Below are 19052 nucleotides of genomic sequence, written 5' to 3'. Positions count from 1 at the left end.
GTGATTTTATAACCCCACAGTATTTTCAGGGAAATGTTTCCATTATAAGGTTTGAGAAATAGATATTAAAATTGAAACTAACAGACTGATTACTCACTGGCAGGTAAGGACAACTCTTGTAACTATTCTGGTGTTGAGATACAAGCCTCCTAAAACCTGACATGAAATTATTAAACACAAGAACATATATTTAAAAAAAATGATAAAATTGTACATGGTCTTTTTGAATTGTACTTTTTTTTGCTTATGAGGGCAAAACTGAAAATAGGATACATCTATAATGTATTCAGAATTCTTGCACTAGATTGTCAACCAACATAAGCCCTGTTTTTTCACCACAAATTTGCTAGTCATATTAATGTTTTTAAGGATATTTGGCTTATAATAAGTAGTTTGTATAACCCTTAGTTGTATAACTAACATTTTTTTAAAAAAAATGTTATGGCTTAGTCGTATCATCTTTTCACCTTTTTGTAAAACAGTACTCTTTTTTTTTTTTTTTTTTTTTTTTTTTTTATTAGAAGTTATGCTTTGGAGTCCCCCTTTTTCCCAGGCCCAAAAATTAACATAAAAATTAATGAATTTATTTTTCAACAATGAGTTACCACATTAGCTAACCAAAGTCTCTATGCTGTTAAAGACATTTCTCTTTTTCTACTGAGATCAGCTATATACGTAGACAAATAATTTGGGCTAACAGGCAGGTACCAATCAGTGCAGAGACTGTTAGATCTTTAGATTCTCATTGTATTCATCTTACCTTGTAATGTTGTATTTAAATAGTTTAGAGTTTGTCGTTGATACTTAAATACATAATACATCAACTTGCTCCTCCCAATGTTATTGGTAAATTAACCTTACATCAGAGTTGTCATATGTTCCATAAAAGAAAGGGTTTTAGCCTGACTTAATTGGCTATTTGTAAGTTTTGTCAGCCACAGAGATGATAACGCATGTTTTCAGTGGGAAAGCGCCTATTATCAAAAGGTTTCAGATTCTGTAATACATTTCAGCCATCAACCAACTGACACGTTTTTTGCTGTTTGCAGTTTTTTTTTGTTACTTGGCTGGAGGAGCAATTCACAAGATGATTAAAGACACTTTCACCAGAATATTGCATCATGGTATTTGGTATTTTTTTCTTCCCCCTAAACAAGCAGATTGTTTGACATTCCAACTAACAAGGTTCATAAGTCAGCATTCATTCTGTATTTCTTCTCTATGAAGATTGTTGTTAAATAGCTTATCCTGTAAAGAGCTCACATGCCTTTTAAACATCACTGGATCTAACCTCTGTGCCTTGGCTAATCATATTATCAGAGATGGTCATTCTTATCTTATATTGTAACTTTGCTTTAATAATTGATGCACTGAATAGGTTTGACTTCATTTGTGCTTAATTTGTAATTCGATTTCTGTAACTTAAGAGACACTAAACCCACTGATATTGTTATTTTTCAGTTAATTTATAACTGTCCTTAATTGGCCACTGCAGGAAAGATCAGATAGGAATAAACTTTTTTTAACCTAGTATAACTTAGTTACAAAATAGCATATTACCATGAGATGTGTAATTTGACTTGGTACTTTGACATTTCTGAAGCTTTTGTAGGACCCCCCTTTCTTACCCAAAATAAGGATAAAGGGACAGTAAACACCATGATATGTTAATATAATGTGTTTTTTTTAATTATGCAATATATTTTCATTATTTATTTATTTTGCTCCTTTTTCATGGAATTAAGCTCTGGAAATTGTAGATTTTCTAATTCTCTTAGCTGGGAATTCACCCTCCTGACTTTCTCGGGGCTAACCCTTCTACATAGCTTTCCCTAATTGGCTTTAACAGATAACAACAGCAAAACAATGCATTTTATACTAACATTTAGCCTTGCTGTTTGTAGACTAAAGCCCAGATTAGCTCCTCCATATGAAGCAATTGAGGACTGTAGTTTGGTATTGAAAAACAATGGCAGTGACCAATGTTTTAATGATTGGATGATCTTCCCTTGACTTCACTGCTTCCCCAGCTGATTATTTCACTTGTGCTCCTAGTTCAGATATCTTGCAAATGTGGTCTTCTAGTGGTACTTGAGAGCTGCAATTGAGACACAAAGGGGTAATCTATAACACAGACGTATACATATATATAACTTACTAATTACTAGGGAGGTGCATCTGTTGCTTTACTGTTGCAAAAAATATGGCCGCCGGCATCAGCTGTTTTCAGAGCTGGATTTCTTTTTATAAACGCACAACACACAAAGACCTGAATTGTGGTCTATATGAAAGAGACTCGGTCAGAAAATGTTGGTAGAATTCTGATTCATTTTCATGTATATGGACAGTGAAACAACATAAGGTATAGATGTGCTATCATAAATATACCCAATTAAAAAAAAAACAACAACCTGGTGTCTAATATGAAGATACATAATGGGTGCCAAATCTAACAGAGAGTATAGTTCTGTACATAATAAAATATTTTGCATAGTGGCTCCTGAAACTCATCTGGATTGTATTTTCAAATTCCACAGGAAGCATAAAGTCATTAAGCTCATTTGCTGTCTAGACAATGCCTTTGGAAACAGATTCTTAAAACACTAAGGGCTAGATTTATCAAGCCCCTGCGGCAGCAAGTTCTCACAAGAACTTGCTTGCCGCGATTTATCAAGCAGCGGTCACCAGACCGCTGCTTCCCTAACATCTTCGCCACATCTATTCTGGCGAAATTCAATCTCCTCGGTCGAGTACGACCGAGGAGATTGACAGCTCCTGCCCGGGCGTGATTGGCTGTGCGCGGGCAGGGGGCGGGATTGCGCTTGTGTGCAATGTTAATTACCTGCGGGTAATTGCGCCCGTATACGCGCCCCTGTACGCCTCAGGGTTGATAAATCTAGCCCTAAGTCTTAGGTGACTTGGTAAGCTTACTGCACTGACGATGATGCTGTTTGTTTGTTTACAAGCCACGTCACTCCTGCTTACCTGTAGAATAATTCTAAATTTTATCATTAATTACCATGTTATCTATTTTTTTTTTCTCCCTCTCTTCTGTTATTTATAGATGCATGTTATTTCTTGAAATTGTAATTTAAATGTCTCATAATGTGTTTCTCAGGTAAGCTTGCTTTAATTACAAGTGTATGTGTGTTATCTCTTCAACCGTTTCTCCTGTAGTTGTATTCTTTTCTGTTCTCTATCTACAGTGTATATGTTGGAATTTTCTAATATTGATTCAGAATTTAGATGGCAGCTAAAAAAGTATTTGACCATTGTAGCCTCCAAACGATATTAGCAATTTTAACAATATTGTATAAGGCCTTTATTCGCCTTGGAACTAATCAAAACGTTACTGAACAATTATAGATATTAAGAGACTGAGTAAACTGTGACTTTTTTTAAGAGGTAGCTGACCTGTTTATATTTACTTTCTATGGCCAAATAGTAACCATAGGCCTAATAAGTCTCCTCAAATATATCCTATGAAGTGTAAGTTAAAGGAACACTCGAGTCAAAATAAAGTCTTACGATTTAGAAAGAGCAGGCAGTTTTAAGACACTTTTCAGTTTACTTTCCTTATCATATTTTGCACAGTCTTTTTATATTCACACTTTCTGGGGAACAAGATCCTACTGAGCATGTGCACAAGCTCACAGGGTATATGTATACTTGTCTGTGATTGGCTGATGTCTGATGTCTGTCACATGATACAGGGGGCTTGAAAATGGGAGAAAAATAAATTTGTCAGAAAAAAATCTGCTTATTTAGAGAGTAGGGGGCCGATCTATTAAAGTGTGGACGGACATGATACGATGTAGCGTATCATGTCTGCCGCACATCGATAAATGCCGACAGCATTTATCGATGTGCGGCGGTGAACTGCTTGTGCAATGCCGCCCCCTGCAGATTCATGGCCAATCGGCCGCTAGCAGGAGGTGTCAATCAACCTGATCGTATAGGATCGGGTGGATTGATGTCCTTAGCCTCAGAGCAGGCGGACAAATTATGGAGCAGCAGTCTTTAGACCTCTGCTTCATAACTGATGTTTCCGGCGAGCCTGAAGGCTCGTTCGGAAACAGGGGCATCAAGTTCCATTCGGAGCTTGATAATTCGGCCCCTGGGTGTTAAATCATTTTCTCTTCATTATGCACTTGTTAATTATGCAGTTCCACTGCATTGATTGGACCTTTAATTAGAGATGTGGGATAACATGGAAAATAGAAAGGAATAATTTAAATTCTTATATTATCAGCCAAAAAAGCTCCCAAACTATAGAAATTATTTGTAATATTTAGATTGTATTTGTATCAGTTTGTTTGTGATCAGGTCATCTCAAAATATTTTGTTTAATATGTACAGTATAAATAATTACATGCTGCTAGAACACAAGTCTTTAGTTTGTTACAGCTCCAATTTATCACAAATTGAATTTTAAAAATCCATTTCATGTTTATTGTACTGATTATAGTGTTTATTATATCTGTAAATAAAGTAATTTAAAAGTCGGTACTTCAAGCAACACTAAGCATTTTGAAATACGCTGGCTGAATTCTTCACCCTCACAAAAAGAGAGAGGGGAAGAAACCAAAAAAGAAAAAAAAAAGACTTTCATATGACACCACCACGCAAGATTAATCATTCATCTAATGATTATATTAGGCTAAGAGTCAAAAAGCAAGCATGGGGAAAAGAATGAAGTAATAGGAGTCAGCTTTCAGATCCTGGTGGGGTTTTTTTTTAAATTCTTTTGAACCTCTATCCAGTGAATAGCGTTGGCTATTACTGTCTGTTTATTAATCTTCACGACGCTTATCATTAGTTTCAACCTTCATTTGAAAAGACCTGTTCTCTTGACTCTTACGGTGATTTGATTCAATGCTCATGCCAGATTAGTCCCAGGGCACTCGTGCATGGAGATTGCCAAATAGCAATGTTTTTGTGATTCCAGCTATAATCCGCCAGTGAATGATCTAATGCTGTTAAACATATTCTGTTTAGCTTTCTTTTCTTTATTATTCCTATATAACACTGCCAGCTTTTCTTTTTTCTGTTTATTTTGTCACTACCCATTCCATTAAGTATTGGGATGCACATTTTGCATCTGTTTGTAAATCTGTTTAGTACTAAGGCAGTGTAATTTGCACAGCAGTAAGAGTACACGGTGCCAAATGTTTTGTTTTTTTTCCCTTCATATTTTTTTTTTAAGTCCTCAATTGTCAAAAATATAAAAGTAAATTCTAAAAACAATATTCTTACCAATATTTCTTTCTTAAATGGTTATTCACACGTGTATGGTATTTGGATAAATAGCCATTTTGATTTATATGTATCAACCATGTAGACATTTTATTACATTTAAAGGGACATCATACACTTTGAGATTGTAATATAAAATGTTTAATTATGCATATTGGAAAAAAAAATGGAAGTACTTCAATTATTTATTTTTTTCCCTTCTTTTGCTGTAATTTATTTCTGAAAATTGTGTTATCCAATTGCCTTGAAAAATTGAAAATGCAACCTTTTATAGTTTTGTTTGTTTTGTTTTTGTTTTTTAAATCTGACCCTATACCTTACTAAGCTTAAAAGTGTTAAATAATTCTGAACTTTGTGGTGTTTAAATATTATTTGTTTAGTTTATATTAGCCCTTTGGGAGAAAAGTTTGGACATTTCTGATGCCATTTTTATTCATTAACATTTTTATTTGACTCCAGAAGAGTCTAATCTTGTTTGCGGGATTCATAGTTTACCGTGTTTGGTAAACGTTTCTGTTAGAATGGCATGTTAGTAGGCAGGTTGATGAACCACTGTAATTTGCGTTGTCAGGGCTATTTTATGAATGTGATGTTTGGATACAGCACGTCAGGTCTGAATGTCAGCGTTATTCATTGTCTTACAGCATTGAACTAGTCTGTGACCTTTATAGCCCTTACTAGGAATGCCCATATAGAAAAGCAAAGGAGGTTCTCAGAACATTGAATTGTCTGGGACGCTGACAACTGATTTACAGTAATTATTGCACAAAAGATGTAAAATAACATGCAAGTGTGTACTGGTCAAAGGTATTATGGGAACAAAAGAAAAATAATCTTTTATTTTTGTTTTTTTCTTTCTTCAAAGCTGCATTCAAAGCCTGGTGTGTGATACAGCTGAACATTTTTATGAGTGAATGCTGTAATTTTAAACAATACAGCTTTTGATTCCTGTTGCTGCACATGCATGTGGTCAGTTTTACTATTACTAATCCTTTGCTGTCTTCCCTGACCTAGGGCTGGCGTTTATTGGACGCCGGAGAAGCGTTGCTTCATAGAATTATATCTACTATGCATGAGTGCATTTTTGCTTCTATTAAAAATACAATTTCAGTGATAGCTTTTACTATTCATGGATTTCACATATGCCCCGTGCATCATTGTTTAAACGCCACTACTGCTCAAAGATCAGTGGGACTTGTATTTGCCAGCCATGATACAAATAGAGTAATTTCCAATACAATATGTGCTTTCTGAACAGACTTGGTATTTGAGTGAGGTGCATGAGGCATATTTACATATGCACAGAAAAAAACTATCATAAAAAAAAGTCATAACTTTTACTAGAAGTACGTGTATTGAAAAAATATTTTGACTATATCAAAATTTAAATTATGTGCTTTTCAATGTTGAATTTATGTCCCTTTAAGGTGCCTAAGGGGTCTAATGATGTTGCAGCAATTAATCTTTCTGATTGTGCTTGAAAAAGAAGAATTAGCTAATACCCTGCTGACTAAATTATCCTCCTGAGTCATATTGGTTACAGAATATCTCCCTTTACTAAGCTAGAGATGCAGAATGCCTATTTAGTGTATCACATGTTTGTGTTTAGGGGTGTGTCAGGATGCGTCACTAGTATGATACTATATTTACAATCTGTTAAAGTGAATGTACATTTTCATGAATTAGTGCCAGGTTTTTAAAAATACTATTAAAAACAGGGGCACTTTCATTCATGAAAGTTTACATTGCACCATATTTTTATACATACACCTACTTCTTCTGCTGTTCTTACACAGCAATGACGAAACCGGCTTCCTCCAATCGCGGCGTAGCCTCACAAGATGGATGCTCTGGGGGGAAAACTATGATTGGAGGAAGCCGGTTTAGTCATTGGTGACGTAAGTACCGAGGAACTGCGGGCGGGGGATCGGCGATCCGGCTTTGCTGAAGAGAAAGGTAAGTATTTGTAAAAAAATACGCTGCAATGTAAACGTTCATTAATGAAAGTGCCCCTGTTTTTAATAGTATTTTTAAAAACCGGGCACTAATTCATGAAAGTTTACATTCACTTTAATATTGCATGTTTTACACTTTCTGTCTCAGCAGATGATTGCTGTTTTGTATTTTCTTTAAAGGGACATTAAACACTAAATACCTGCTAGATATAATGATATATTCAAAGCAAAGATTAGCCTGAGAATAATATGCAAATGTATTTTAAACTTATGTTAGTTGACTAAATATTGATGAAATACATTTTATGTTTTTAGTTTCCATAAATGAATGGGCACTGCCTTATTTTAGCCTAGGTTTCCTCGTCCTCTTATCTCCTGCATATTCTAGTCAGATATATAATGAGTTATATAATAGAATATAGCAGTGTCTGCATTTCCAGCTCTCACGGGATTTGGAAAAGTCTACAATTTTAGAGTTAGATTACAGGAATAGGGTACAAAATAAATGAATACAAATATTTTGACTTTTAATTTATTTTGCTACAGATAAACCTTTTATATACATTTCTTTACATTACAATATCAGAGTGCTCATGCCACTCTTTATTAATGCTAACCAGCTGTCACAAATAAAACAGACCTCTCTATATATGCATAATATCTATATAATACTATTAAGATATTGACTGGATTTTTATTATAGTATATTGTAGAAATAATATTTTTTTAAAAATCATTTGTCATTATGTTCCTATATGCTCTTTCTTTTTATATAAATGTGTGGCTTATTAGCAATTGAATCGCTATTTAACCTTTACCTTCTAAGTAATGTTTAAAAGGGCAATAAACGTCTTGAGATTTTAATATAAAATGTTTTTAGTTATGTGTAGTAAAATAACTTTGCATGTTTCATGAAAAAGTGAGTTTTTTTTTTCATTATCATAACTTCAAATATACACAGTATTTTAAATTAGCCATTTCTGAACGGCTATTCCATTTATTGTCAGGAGATTGATTGTGTATCACAATTATTATTATTATTATCGGTTATTTGTAGAGCGCCAAAAGATTCCGCAGCGCTAATAATTAAACTTTAGAATTTACAAGTGCTACAAATATAGGGGACATTTAGTCATGAAGTATAAAAAAAACTTCATGCTGCAAGTACCTTTATTTGCAGCGACTTTATTTCATTTTCACCTCTTAGCCAATAGCAATTGGCTGACAGGTGGAAACGTTGCCACATTGGAAAAAAAAAAGTGCGTCACTGTAGCCGGCCGGAGGCGCTCAGTTCAGCATAAACTCGCTGCAAATAAAGGTACTTCCAGCATAAAGTTTTTTTATATTTCATGACTGAAAGTCCCTTTTATTTGTAGCACTAGTAAATCCTTTTTATTTATTTTTTTACCATCACTTTAAAATACACATTCCCTTGGTACATTTCCATAATGTATGTCACTATAGCATTTTAACTGTAACATTTAGACCAGTTCTGTTTCAGCATCAAAAAACGTCCACTCTCTTTTCTTGTACTGGTCAGATTGTCTAAAGGGCTGATAAAATGAGATAAACTGTAATTTACTTGAACACATTTCGTATTTGCATGGAATCATTTTTGCAGTACACATATAAAAAAATGCTTATAGTAAAAGGTATCATTGTTTCATTGAGAGCTTTTGTTGTGCACTGAGCATTTGTACATATGCCCCTTGTGTCCTTATTCAAACACTGCACCCGCTTAGCATACATTGGGTTGTTAATGATTCATTTTGCATCATGTCAAATGTGTGCTAAAGCCAGCTCTCTGAACACTTTACTGTGCACAGAACATATGTATATATGCACTGAGAGCTCTCACTGCAATAGTGATAACGTTTATTAGAATTGTAACACATTTATGCACAATTAAATTGTGAGTTTTATGTTGCTATGTACTATTATCATTGATGGAAGAATTAAATGGATACTAAATCCCACATTTTTAATGATTCAGATAGAGCAAACAATTTTAAGCAACTTTCTAATTTACTCCTATTATAAATTTGTCTTCCTTCTCTTGGTATCTTTAATAAGTTTGCATTCCTGCTTTTTCAAATAAAGATACCAAGAGAAGAAAAATTGCTAATAGGAGTATATTAGAAAGTTGCTTAAAATTGCATGCTCTATTTGAATCATGAAAGAAAAAGATTGAGTTTAGTGTCCCTTTTAACTTATAAATCTAATCAATAAGCAAAATACTATTGCCACAATTTTGTATCTAATAATTTCTTGACTTTTTTCAGTTGTATATGTATTTTTGTGTTCTCCTCATTGATAATCCTCTGTTTATGGACGTTTAATAATAAAATAAAACATTTTAGATATAATTATGTAACAAAAGCAAAGATTAGCTTGAGAGTAATTTACAAGTTTATTTTTTAAAAATTATATTAGTTCTTTAAATAGTGAAGCTATAAGGGTAAAGGTAAAGTTTCTATAAAGTAATGAGCGCTGCCATGTTGGAACATAGGTTTTCCCCTTACCTATCTCTTCTGCTGAGGACAATTAGATACAGATACAAAAAGAGAAAGGGCAAAGAAAGCTGTGTAAAATATATACACTGCAATGTATGCACATACTCTTGTGTTGCCTCTTTTATATCATTCCCAAATTGTCTACAGAAGATGGATAATGGTAAAACTTTGGTTCCAACATGGCGGCACTACATTCTAGAAAACCAGTGGAACCGAGGAAACAAATACTTTTTGAGACTTAAATTACAGGCAAAGGAGACAAAATAAATATAACTATTATAGAATACCTTCTTTTTTTCAGCACATAATTAAATATTTTATATTACACTCACAAACTGTTAAATGTCCCTTTAAGCAGCACAGTGGTTCCTGGTATGATTTTGTAATTTAAATGTATGAGATGTATTATTTTGTACCCACCTAAGATTAAACAGTTTATGATAGTAAAGTTAAAGTGATTACACTGTTATTCTTAGAAAAATTGGACTGTTTAATAACATACAGTTCGGTATCTCTGCTTTAGCCTTTTTTTTTTCATAATAAATTACAGCTTTAACTGGAGTCTTAGGCAATTTCTCACACACAGCACTTTTGGAACATTAACCTCTCTGCTTACCTACACATTATTTTTTTTATTTATTTGCTTCAAGGAGAGCTCTTAATTCATGAAAATCTAGGGCATAATTATGTGTCAAGTGTATGAAATTAATCTTGCTCTAAAACCACATGCTACACAGAAACGTGTCAAGATTCTAGTAAACACTGTGGTCTGCTTTTTAATAATTCACTGTGCTTCTAGCTGAGCTAGATATCCCAAGTCTTAACAGGATATTCCCTTTAAGGGATAATAAATATTAATTAGTATATGTATTATATATATATATATATGTGTGTGTGTGTGTGTGTGTGTGTGTGTGTGTGTGTGTGTGTATATATATATATATATATATATATATATATATATATATATATATATATATAAAATTTCCTTCCATAAGGCAGGGAGAGTCCACAACTTCATTCCTTACTGTTGGGAAATACAACACCTGGCCACCAGGAGGAGGCAAAGACACCCCAGTCAAAGGCTTAAATATCCCTCCTACTTCCCCTATCCCCCAGTCATTCTTTGCATTTCATCACTATAGGAGGTGGCAGAGAAGTGTCAGAAATGTAACGGCAACTATTCAGATCTGTCTCAACAGCCTGCCGAGAGACTTGCTCTCCTGGTGGCTTTATCCAGATCATCTGTCCCAAGGCACATGCTTTTTGAGACAGTCCTGGGAGTTTGTGACTACGGAGGCAAGCCTTTCCAGCTGGGGAGCCGTTTGGGGTGCCAAGAAGGCACAAGGTATGTGGACTCTGGAGTCTCCCTTCCGATTAATATTTTGGAACTCCGGGCAATCTTCAATGCCTTGAAGGCTTGGCCCCTTCTGGGTTTGTCCCAGCTTATCAGATTCCAATCAGACAATATATCCTTGGTTGCCTATATCAACCATCAAGGGGTAACGAGAAGTTCCTTGGCGATGAGAGGAGTATCTCAGATACTAGAGTGGGCGGAGACTCACAAATGTACGCTGTCAGCGATCCACATTCTGGGTGTGGACAACTGGGAAGCGGACTTCCTCAGCAGGCAATCCTTTCACCCAGGGGAATGGTCTCTTCACCCTGAGGTGTTTGCAGAGATATGCAGCGAGTTGGGGACGCCGGAGATAGATCTCATGGCATCCCGTCTCAATACCAAGCTACCCAGATACAGGTCGAGGTTGAGGGATCCTCAGGCTGTACTGATAGATGCCCTATCAGTACCATGGAGGTTCAGACTCCCATATATTTTTCCTCCATTACTGCTTCTCCCTCATGTGGTGGCTCACATCAAGAAGGAGCGAGCATCTGTGATTCTGATTGCTCTATTGTGGCCGCGAAGGACGTGGTTTGTAGATCTGGTGGGGATGTCCTCATCTCCTTAGTGGAGGTTACTTTGTCGCAGAGATCTGCTGATACAGGGTCCCTTCGTTCATAAAAATCTCGATTCTCTGAAGCTGACTGTGTGGACATCTCTTTTATCTTCAGGCTACTAAGGAATTCAGACAATCTTCCTCTTTGTCATCGATGCGGGGAAGCGTAAGGGGCAGAAGACTACTACGACTTCACTATCTTTCTGGTTGAAGAGTGTCATCCACTTAGCTTATGAGACAGCGGGACGACAGCCTCCTGAGAGGTTAACGGCTCATTCCACTAGAGCAGTTGCTTCCTCTTGGGCAGATTTGTAAGGCAGCTACCTGGTCCTCCTTACACACTTTTTGCTAAATTTTACAAGTTTGATGGGTTCGATTCGCCTGAAGCAGCTTTCGGGAGAAAATTTTTGCAGGCTGTGGTGCCCTCAGAATAGGGTCCGCCTCTTTTTTCTGTTCCCTTGCGTTATTCATTTAGTGTCCTCTGGAGCTTGGGTATAGTTTTCCCAACAGTAAGGAATAAAGGCATGGACTCTCCCTGCCTTATGGAAGGAAAAAATATTTTATGCTTACCAGATAAATTCCTTTCCTTCCTGGCAGGGAGAGTCCACGACCCTGCCCGTAATTTATTTTTCTGATGGGCGGCTCCATTTTTATATTATTTCTTCTGGCACCTTTTATACCCTAATGTTTCTCCTACATTTTCTTCTTCCCTTGGCAGAATGACTGGGGGATAGGGGAAGTGGGAGGGATATTTAAGTCTTTAACTGGGGTGTCTTTGCCTCCTCCTGGTGGCCAGGTGTTGTATTTCCCAACAGTAAGGAAAGAAGTCGTGGACTCTCCCTGGCAGGAAGGAAAGGAATTTATCTGGTAAGCATAAATTATGTTTTATTTATTTTTATTTTTATATATATATATATATATATATATGTATATATATATATATATATATGTATATATATATATATATATATATATATGTATATATATATATATATATATATATATATATGTGTATATATATATATATATATATATATATGTTTGTGTGTGTGTAGAGATATGTAGATATAATTTTACAATTATATTCCAATTTTATTTTTGTTTGAAACATCAATGTCCCTATGCTAAAAATAAATAAAAACAAACATTTTACTATGCTTGTGGGTGTTCCACTGTCAACCAATAGAACTGCAGGATTTTTGCTCTTCACCCAATGAGTCTTTATACCACAGATCAGTGTTTCATTCATATGAACTTTGTTTTAGTTTAAAAATATACAGCTTTAATATACAGGTGGCCCTCGTTTTACGTTTCAGAATAACAACCTTTTTTTCTAGTCATGTGACTGCTATTGAAAAGCATTGAGAAGCAGTGCATGTATTAAAATAGCCAGTAGGTGGAGCTGTCTGCTTGTGTTGCAGCAATGCCAAGCAAGCTGAAATTAATCAGTTTAACCAGACCTGAGCTATCGAGCAGATTTCAAAGGAACAAGATCTTCCTGTCTATAAATCAGTACAGATTGAAATGCATAGAAAGAACTGTTTGCAGAAAAAGTGAAGTCTGTGTTGTGTGATTATTTTGTTAGGTTTATAATGCTGTTTAGCAAATGTTTTTGTTCATTTAACTTAGTTTAATTATATATTTTGTGTTGTGTGGTTATTTTATTAGGTTTATAATGCTGTTTAGCATTTAAAGTCTTCATTTCAAAGCTTTAAAAATAATATATTAGGTGTTACTTATGACAATTCTGAGAGGGGCCTGGAACCTATCTCCCTCACTTCCCATTGACTTTCATTATAAACTGGGTTTCAATTTACAACGGTTTTGATTTACAACCATTCCTTCTGGAACCTAACCCCGGCGTAAACTGAGGGCTACCTGTATATACTTTTTTTTTTTTGTATCCAATTTCTTAAACATGTTTTGTACCCGCACAAATTCATATCCACACACAGGGCAACTCCCATGTGACTTTAAGGTTTAGGGCTTTGCAAAATTAGAAGGTGTTTTATTTAAAAAAAAAAAATCTCACTTTTGGCTTGTCCAAGTTGGAATTGTGACAATAACTGTTGAATAGTAATTATTTAAAAAAATAGACAGCATTTCTATTGCAAGCAAAGCTGTCAGCTATTTTTCACAACTCTGTCAAAACTGTCAGTTTAACAAATGGGTAGTTTTTGCCTAAAGCAATATTGTAATTGTTTTTCCCCCCTCCAGGCTGTGACTGTGGTGAATGTATTTGGCTCTATGATTGCTTCCAATATGTGGACCTTGCTTTTTTTTTTCTGTTTTCAGTGAGTCATCTTTTATTCTGTATGCATTGTCAGGTTACTAGAGGACTTCATGTGGTAGTGAATCTCCTTCAAGGAAATCCTCTCTTTCCAGTGTGAATAATCACATTTTAAAGGTTATCCCAGGTCAAGCCATACTGTGCATCTGGAGCTCGTCTGCCACCCGCTCAGCCTCCCTCCTTTCATAATATATTTTAGGTCTTACACACTGTAGTGTCACATGACCTCATTTGCTTTTTTTTTTTTTTTTTTATGAATGAGTTACATCGGGTTTTGTGAGAGGAAATCCCTGGAAGGCTCAAACTTGAGGAAATGCAAGGGACCTGTCACTCATTCAAGCACACATCCCCAGGGGATTAGCAGAGAGAGGATTTGTAAAGCCATCGCAATAAAATGTTCTCTAACATTACAGCACTTTTTTTTATTATTATTATTATTATACACACACTGTATTTTTCCCTAAATTACCTTTTGCAGATAGTTAAAGGGACAGCCTATTTGAACATTTTTATTGTTTAAAGGGACAGTAAAATCATAATTAGACATTCATGATTTAGACAGAGCATACAAGTTTAAACAACTTTCTATTTACTTCTATTATTTAATTTGCTTCCTTATTTGCTGAAAGGTTTATCTAGGAAAGCTCAGGAGCAGCAAAGAACCTAGGTTCTAGCTGCTGATTGGTGGCTGCATATAAATACCGATTGTCATTGGCTCACCCATGTGTTCAGTTAAAAACCAGTAGTGCATTGCTGCTCCTTCAACAAATTATACCAAGAGAATGAAGCAAATTTGATAATAGACATAAACTGGAAAGTTGTTTAAAATTGCATGTTCTACCTAAATCATGAAAGAATGTTGGGTTTCATGTCCCTTTAAAGAGATAGATAATCCCTTTTTTACCAGTTGCCCTGTTTTGCACAACCAACTTATTTCAGTGTCATTTAGAAACGTGCATTTTAGCCACCCTCTTCTGCTCCAAACCCTCCAATCCTTTGGCATCTGTGACACAGCCCTTTCGTGGCTCTCTTCCTATCTGTCAAACCGTACCTTCAGTGTAGCCTTCTCTGGGGCCTCCTCCGCCCCGTCACCACTTTCTGTCGGAGTACCGCAAGGCTCTGTCCTCGGTCCCCTTCTCTTCTCAATCTATACATCATCACTAGGTTCCCTAATTAAGTCCCACGGTTTTCAATATCATTTGTATGCCGATGACACCCAAATCTACTTCTCTGCACCAGAACTATCTCCTTCCTTGCTAACCCGTGTCACTAACTGTCTTTCTCACATCTCTTCCTGGATGTCCTCTCACTACCTCAAGCTAAATCTCTCCAAAACTGAGCTCCTCATTTTCCCCCTTCTTCCAAAATCTCCACCCCCAATATCTCTATAACTGTCGACAACTCCATCATTACCCCTACCCCGCACGCCCGATGTCTCGGGGTCACATTCGACTCAGATCTTTCCTTCACTCCTCACATTCAGTCATTGGCTAAAGCCTGCCGCTTCCACCTTAAAAACATCTCTAAAATTAGACACTTCCTTACACAAGACACAACTAAGATTTTAATCCACTCTCTCATTCTTTCCCGCCTTGATTACTGCAACTCTGTCCTCTCTGGTCTCCCCACCTGCCGCCTAGCTCCTTTACAATCCATAATGAATGCCTCTGCCAGACTCATCTTCCTTACACGTCGCTCTTCATCTGCTGCACCTCTCTGCCAATCCCTTCACTGGCATCCTCTTGCCTCTAGGATCAAACACAAAACTCTCACTCTTACATACAAAGCCCTCAACTGCACTGCTCCCCCCTACATCTCAGACCTTGTCTCCAGATACTCTCCCTCCCGTCCCCTTTGCTCTGCTCATGACCTCCTACTCTCCTCCTCTCTTGTCACCTCATCACACTCCCGTTTACAGGACTTCTCCAGACTGGCTCCCATCTTGTGGAACTCTCTGCCTCGCTCCACAAGACTCTCTTCTAGTTTTAAAAGCTTCAAGTGCTCCCTAAAGACTCTACTGTTCAAGGATGCATACAACCTACGCTAACCTTTCCTAATACCAGTTCCTCTCCTCCACTGCAATCCCCTGAACCCTCTTAGCATGTAAGCCTAATAGTCCAGCTGTTTGTAGATCACCTTCTTAAGAGCTGACTACAACAGTGCAACTCTTGGCAGGGCCCTCTACCCTATAATTGTTTTGTTGTACTCCCCCTTTGTTTATAGCGCTGCAGAATCTGTTGGCGCTCTACAAATAACCGATAATAATAATAATAATAATTTAGCCAATTAGTTATTGACTCATGCATTACTCCACTGTAGTGAGCACAATGTTATCTATATTGTACACATGAACTAGTACTGTCTAGCTAGGAAAAGCTAATAAAATGCACTGAGATAAGAGGCGGCCTTTAAGGGCTTAGAAATCCATCTATGAGCCTTATTAGGTTTGGCCTTCAACAAATAATATGAAGAGCACAAAGCAAATGTGATGATAAAAGTAAAGTGGAAAGTTTGCTTTATTGATTCAGATAGAGCATGCAATTTTATGCAACTTTCTAATTTACTTCTATTTTCAAATTTTCTTCGTTCTCTTGCTATCTTTATTTAAGCTTAGAAGCCGGCCCATTTTTGGTTCAGCACCTGGGTTCTGCTTGCTGATTGGTTTTATTTTTTTGCTAATAACCTTTATAATCTTGATTTATTTAAGTCTACTTTTAATCTGACATATTTGTATTGAGCACTGCCTGGGGAGTGAATTTGTTCACAGGATCACCTGTCTTGGCCTGTAAAGTGATCTAATATATAAGCCTTGCTGCAAGCTTTGCTGCCCAGTACAGAGGTCCAGTTGAAGGATCTAGAGCTTCTCATCAGGGTGGATTTTGATTTAAATCAAATCGAATTTAATCACAGTTTAAATCACAATTTAAAGCACTAGTCAGTAAGCCTCAATTTAAATCATGGTGTTCTACATAAAGGTTTCATTTTTAGAATAATAACTTTTCAACGGTACTTTATTGGATGGAGAAAAATAATCATTATCCTTAATAGCAACAATTAAATTGTTTATTCAAAGTGATTTTAATTTCTCCCCTTTATAAAAACAGATCTGGAATGTTAGTGATATTTTAGGTGTAATGAAGATGCTCTATAACTTACTTTTTAATATAGATACAAAATTCAAACACCCCACTCTTTGCCACCCACTTCAAAAGTCAAGTTTTCTGTGAGCCAACGGTTTGAATTGTTCTCCAATCAGCACTGTAGCTACAACAAAAGGGCCAGATGGGGAGTGCTGATTGGAGAACAGTTCAAACCTTAAACTCACAGATAAAGTGGGCGGTGGAGCGCAGAGTATTTGAATTTAATATCTGTATTAAAAAGTAAGTTATAGCGCATCTTCATTACAACTGATTCAACTCCATCTAAAATATCACTAACATTCCGTATCTGTTTTTATAAAGGGGAGTTTACCATCACTTTAAACAATACCATTATAGGTTTCAATTTCATTTTTACTGCTTGTCTCCCCTTCCTCACACTTAGGTCCTTGTGCAGACCTATTCCATTTTAAACGATCTTCTATTCCTTGCACTACTTGAAACTTAGTAAGGGCTTTATTCTATGTACATAGAAATGCAGGGGAACAATGGGACAGTAAAGTCAAAATGAAACTTTCATGATTCCTATAGAACATGCAGTTTTAAACAGCTTTCCAATGTACTTCTATCATCTAATTTGCTTCATTCTCTTGTTAACGTTTATTGAAAGGCATATCAAAGTATGGTCAGGAGCTGCAATGCACTACTGAGAGCTAGCTGCTTATTGGTGGCTGTGCATATATGCCTCTTGTCATTGGCTGACCCAATATGTTCAGCTAGCTCCCAATAGTGCATTGCTGCTCCTTCAACAAACGATATTAAGATAATGAGCAAATTTGATAATACAATTTTAAACAACTTTCCAGTTTACTTCTATGTTCTACCTAAATCATGAAAGAAAAAAAAAATAGGTTTATGCCCCTTTATTTCTCAACATTGTATGTTTATTTTATAACATTTCTGCAGACACAAATTCACAGTTGTGAGCACTACAAAACCAATAATATATAGTAATATATATGATAATGTCATCTAGATAAAATAAATGTCAAAAATAATCTTACAGGAACCTCTGGGAGAGACATTGTGAATGGATTAATGGAATTTAATTTATCAAACAAAAAATAAACATTACAGCCATGAATATACAGCCTTATGCTACATAATTAGCGTTTTAGTGCTCACACATACTTGTTGATGTATCATTTAACATACTTTAAGCACAAATATGTATGGTGAAATAACATATGCTTAGGGTTTCTAGACTTGGCCTCAGTTTGACTGCTAGGCAATGTGATAGATGCCAGTCATTTAATTCGTTTTTGCATAAAAAAAAATGTGTGGCAAATTAGTTTTTTCATTGATTAAAACTTGAACTATAATTTAATTTGTAATAATTATTTTTCAAACCTTCAGTATCATACTAGATGGCACCATGTTTTTCAGCTGGCCATTGACATTTATATAAGCAGTTTATTTAACCTATTTAAATAAATTGTAAATAATACATTTGCTTGTAGCATAATTAAAGGGATACTGAACCCATTTTTAGTTCTTTAATAATTCAGATAGAGCATGTTAAGCAACTTTCTAATTTACTCCTTTTATCATTTTTTCTTCATTGTCTTGGTATCTTTATTTGAAAAAGCAGAAATGTAAGCTGATGAGCCGGCCCATTTTTGGTTCAGCACAGTGGGTAGCGCTTGCTGATTGGTGGCTAGATATAGCCACCAATAAACGAGCGCTACCCAGGTGCTGAACCAAAGATGGGCCGGTTCGTAACCCTGCATTGCTGCTTTTTCAAATAAAGATACCAAGACAACGAAGAAAAAAATGATAATTAGGAGTAAATTATTATCATTTATTTGTATAGCGCTGCCAAATTCCGTAGCGCTGGGTACAATGATAGGGGTACACAATGACAAAGATTTGTGATAAAATGCAAAACCTAACAAAACTAAACTAATCTAGTACAGGAGGAAGAG

At 35.8% G+C, this 19052-nt stretch overlaps 1 protein-coding gene across 7 annotated transcripts in view; it reads left to right on the top strand.

The window, feature by feature from the left end:
* The window catches only part of ARID1B (AT-rich interaction domain 1B), an 807057-nt gene that overhangs the window by 515451 nt on the left and 272554 nt on the right, over positions 1-19052 (top strand). The gene's annotated exons all lie outside the window — the stretch shown is intronic.

The sequence above is a fragment of the Bombina bombina genome, chromosome 4, assembly GCF_027579735.1.
Source record: "Bombina bombina isolate aBomBom1 chromosome 4, aBomBom1.pri, whole genome shotgun sequence".
NCBI classification, from domain to species: Eukaryota; Metazoa; Chordata; class Amphibia; order Anura; family Bombinatoridae; genus Bombina; species Bombina bombina.
The sequence above is the reverse complement of the archived record's forward strand: the minus strand, read 5'-3'. Positions and strand labels throughout refer to the sequence as shown.